Genomic DNA, 5,000 nt, shown 5'->3' on the forward strand with positions numbered 1-5,000 from the left:
TTAAAGAAAACCTCTTTCTCGCATAGGAAGACGCGCGTGCGCGTGTGTGTATGCTCGTGTGTGTGTGTGTGTGTGCGTGTGTGTGTGCGTGTGCGTGCGCGCGCGCGTGCTCGCTTATTAATTGTCTATCCCTATCTCTCTCTCTCGCTCTACACGCATGTATGTAGTATCAGTTCCAATTAAAATTTTTGAAAGCAGCTTTGGATGACAGACTGACGTACTAGACAAAAAGACACGTAGACAGAAACTTCTTGTTCCCTAAATCCTCCTCCATTTTGGCCCACACCAAAAATCCAGGACAAAAGGCTGTCCAGTAACTCCACGCACAGAGTGGGCAGTGGTCAGTCATGCCTGATCTGTCCCCTTACACGGCTGACTGGGACAGTGTGGATTGCATGCACCCCCCCCCCCCCTCCCCGCCCCTCTTCATGGGCTGGAACCCAAACCTGACACTGTAGAACTTTGTACACTGCGATCCTGACAGCATACAGCCGGACTTTGAAAGTCTGGAACTGATACTAAAAAAACACGGCACTCCGTGAAGTTTAAAATTTTTTTTATTATATATATGTACAGCAAATAGTTCATAAAGAACCTTGTAAAATGCTGGGGAATATGTATATATATATATATATATATATATATATATATATATATATATGTGTGTGTGTGTGTGTGTGTGTGTGTGTGTGCGTGCGCGCGTGCGCGCGTATTTTAAAAGGCATTGTCAAAGATGATGACTTCGAGTCATCAAAAACAATGGCTTTAACAGTGCTGTGTGCTGCAATGGTTAGTGCCATGGTGTCCAAACAGAAGTGACAGGTGACCAGCCCAGTGCAGTGGTCAGTTCCTGCCCTGATCCCTGTCGGGCTTTCCGCTCCACTGACCGTCAGCAATCTGTGTCACCTGCCCCACTGCCGTTCTGCGCCATCAGCTTTCTGTCCTGATGGTGGTCACAGTGAGACGTGCCAACCAAGGGCTTGGAAACAACGGGCGTATTGTCCACAAGGCTGTGGCTAGGGCCGTGTGTCTTGCAGTCCGGTGCAAAAGAAAGGAAAAAGAAAAAAGAAAAACAAAAACAAAAGAAGTCTTTGTAACTGAACTGTGTCTTTGGGTGAAGCTGAAATATTCAATAAAGAAATGACAAGACACGCGCTTGACATCTTTACAGCTCAGTGGGAGGTGACATCTTTATGGCTCAAGAACAGGAAGCCGTGTCTCATTGCAGTCCCACACAAGAGTCACAGCCTATGACAGCGTAGAACAAGGTACATGTATGCCAACACATACACCTGTACAAGCGCTTTTTTTCCCACACGCAGAAAAAAAACGAAAATCTTTAGAGGAACACATCTGACTTGAACACGAAGGCAGACTTGCGCCAACAAAGAAATGACTCAAGAACACGCATCAAGTGAACCCAGAGTAAAAAGAGAGAACATCATGGCCAGCTGACTGATGACAAATAAATGATAACAAGTCGTTTTCTGTGTGCCTTGCAGTAAGGACACACTTGATGCAGGCTCCGCCCCGATTACACTAGTCATTGCACTAAGATACCGGAATCACTCGTGTAAATTTGTCTAGTTCATTGTGTGCAGTCAGCCGGCTGTATACAGGTAGGCAGCCTGATGTGTAAATGACCCCGTGTTTGTAAAGCGCTTACAGCTTGGTCTCTGACCGAGGACAGGCGCTCTAAGTATCCATATCAATTAATCAATCAATCAAGACATCTTTTGTTTTCATCCACACAGCAAGCTTCGGTTCTGGGACACCTTCAGGACTCCAAAACAACGATGACGATGAAGGGATGGAGCTGTGTTCTGCTAGATGATAACGATGATTGCTGATGGAAGTGGTGGTGGTGGTGCTTGACGTAGGAGTTGTGGCAGAAGTAGGGTGAACGTAACACTGCCCCGCTGGATTTTAACACGGGATCATTCTAAGCTACCCTCGATGATTATGTGTCTAGTCAATATTGACCCGCCCCTTTCCCCCAGTCGGAAATTACCCCATTTCTACGTGTTTATTAATCAAGCAACTGCAACAGAATGGGCATACAACCCCCACCCCCCGCCCCCTATCCCTCTACATTCCAGTACAACTTACCCGAAGCAAACGTGACGTAGTTCTATTTTTATAGCCTATAACTACTGTCTAACTGGACCAGACTTACCCCTGGAGAGCATTCAAAGCCAGCCAAGAATGACTCTCACATAGTTATATATTCATCGCTTCAAATTAGAATTCAATTCAAAAACACTTTATTGATCCACACGGAAATTAACGTGTGCAATCACAGGCTCGTTGTAAACACACACACACACACACACACACACACACACACACACACACACACACACACACACACAAAATGAACACACGCACCGTAAAAGACATCAAACCAAGACAGATAAGAACTCACAGTAGCTGACGATAGACGGGATAAAATTCAACAGATGGAGTGGTCAGTTCGGACTATTTCAAGTCAACCCCCTGTGAGTCCTTACAGGCTTGTCACCATCCATGGACTAAAAACCCCAACGGGGGTGACAAACACTCTGTAACACTGGGTTATAATGTGAGAGGAGCTCCCGTGATGGCTGTATCAGGGTGTGGTGGGATGTGACCCAAAGATAGTGGCTGTCAGGGGTGGCTACCCCGCCCGAGCCAAGTCCACCCGTCCCGTGCTTGCCTGGGGTATCATCTTGTATTGATCATCTCTTTCACTGATCTATGATCTACACGTGTGTGTGTGTGTGTGTGTGTGTGTGTGTGTGTGTGTGTGTGTGTGTGTGTGTGTGTGTGTGTGTGTGTGTGTGTGTGTGTGTGTGTGTGATGAAGAACTATCATGTGTGCTAAAACTGCATCGACGTGACAAACACACGCAGACACACGTAGACACACACGCAGACACACACGCACACACACACACGCACGCGCGCGCGCGCACAAACACACACACACACACACACAATTTACTCACTCAATTTGCGCGAACACTTGTTTCCTCCTCAGCCGCTTTCTTCTTTCTCCCCCCCCCCCCCCCCCCCATCTGCTCGTCTAATATATCATTTATGATTCTGTCAAAATAAGGCACACACACACACACAAACACACACACACACACACACACACACACACACACACACACACACACACACACACACACACACACACACACACACACACACACACAACGCTGTGAATCACACGTTCAGATGTGGGTCACTGATCAAACAGACCACTGAACCACTCTCCAGTAAGTCAAGCACTGAATCAATCTGTCGCCGTGACAGGCATCAAAGCCCTGGGTCACGATGACCTGCAGGCACTGGCAACCCTTTCACTTCCAGTCCCTGAACTATAAACTAGATAGGTTCAATGTACAGCTGGTGTCTTTGTTCACAGTGCCGGCACAGCAGCCGCCACCAAAGGGTTGTCCACGCGGACTTACACAGCTTGAAAATTTACAAGTCCGTGGTTGTCCCTGGTAAAATGTTATTACACACACACACACGCGCGCACACACACACACACACACACACACACACACACACACACACACACACACACATGTATACATGTATACACATAAACTTCGAATGTAAAACAAGAAGCGCTTAAAAGTTAGACCTTGATTTCTGAACGAGGATCGACGCAATGTATGTATATATATATATATATATATATATATATATCAATCGACAGAAAGAAAACGTTGGCGCTGTACTGTGGCGAAACACTCTCCCCTGGGACTGAGAGCAACCCGAATTTCACACAGAGAAATCTGTTGTGACAAAAAGTGATTGATACAGAAAGTAATCAACCCAGAAAAAAACAAAACAAAACAAAACAAACAAAAAACCGCAGCCTTTTGGCCTGATTCTTATTGAACTGCTTCAACTTTGCTGGTCCTAGTCACCAGCGTCTGAACTAGCGGAGTGGCGGCCTAGTGGTAATGCGCCTGACTAGGAAGCGAGTGTCCATGGGTTCGAATCCCACGGGCTGGGATTTTGTACTAGTTTCTCTCTTCACAAGACCTTGAGCTATGGTCTGGGTGCTAGTCCTTCGGATGAAATTTCTTCTACTTCTTCGTTCGTGGGCTGCAACTCCCACATTCACTCGTATTTACACGAGAGGGCTTTTACGTGTATGTAGGCAGCCATAATCCGTTTTCAGGGGTGTGCATGCTGGGTATGTTCTTGTTTCCATAACCCACCGAACACTGACATGGATTGCAGGATCTTTAACGTGCGTATTTGATCTTCTGCTTGCGTATATACACGAAGGAGGTTCAGGCACTAGCAGGTCTGCGCATAATTTTTTTTATTTTTTATGTTGACTTGGGAGATCGGAAAAATCTCCACCTTTTACCAACCAGGCGCCGTCACCGAGATTCGAACCCGGGACACGCAGATTGAAAGTCCAACGCTTTAACCACTCGGCTATTGCGCCCGTCGGGTGTTAGTCCTTCAGATGAAACGCTAAACCGAGGTTCCATGTAACAACATGCACCTAGCGCACGTATAAGAAAAAAGGATGAAGAACCCCACGGCAACTAAAGGGTTGTCCATGACAAAATTATGCATGTATAGAAATGCACTGGTATGACAAGTATTCACGGATAGGCTTATTTGAAAGGCTGGGCAGCTGATCATAGCCATTACGTCTTCAGATTATTACCTCTCCACTGCGGAGGCTGATCGAACTGATTATATCATTGCCTGTATACATATATACATCGATCGCCTGCCTGTCTCCATCTGTGACACATGGTGAGTCAGGAGGCATCAATGGTGAGCGTTCTCCACGCTCTACTTGCTTCCGCTGTGTATGACGAGCTGTTCAACACAACCGGGAAGCTGAGTTACTTTCACTATCTTGTGTGAATAGTCTGGTGTAGTGTAGTGCAGTGTAGTGTAGTGTAGTGTAGTGTAGTGCAGTGTAGTGTAGTGTAGTGTAGTGTAGTGTAGTGTAGTGTAGTGCAGTGTAGTGTA

The sequence above is a fragment of the Babylonia areolata genome, chromosome 1, assembly GCF_041734735.1.
Source record: "Babylonia areolata isolate BAREFJ2019XMU chromosome 1, ASM4173473v1, whole genome shotgun sequence".
Classification (NCBI taxonomy): domain Eukaryota; kingdom Metazoa; phylum Mollusca; class Gastropoda; order Neogastropoda; family Buccinidae; genus Babylonia; species Babylonia areolata.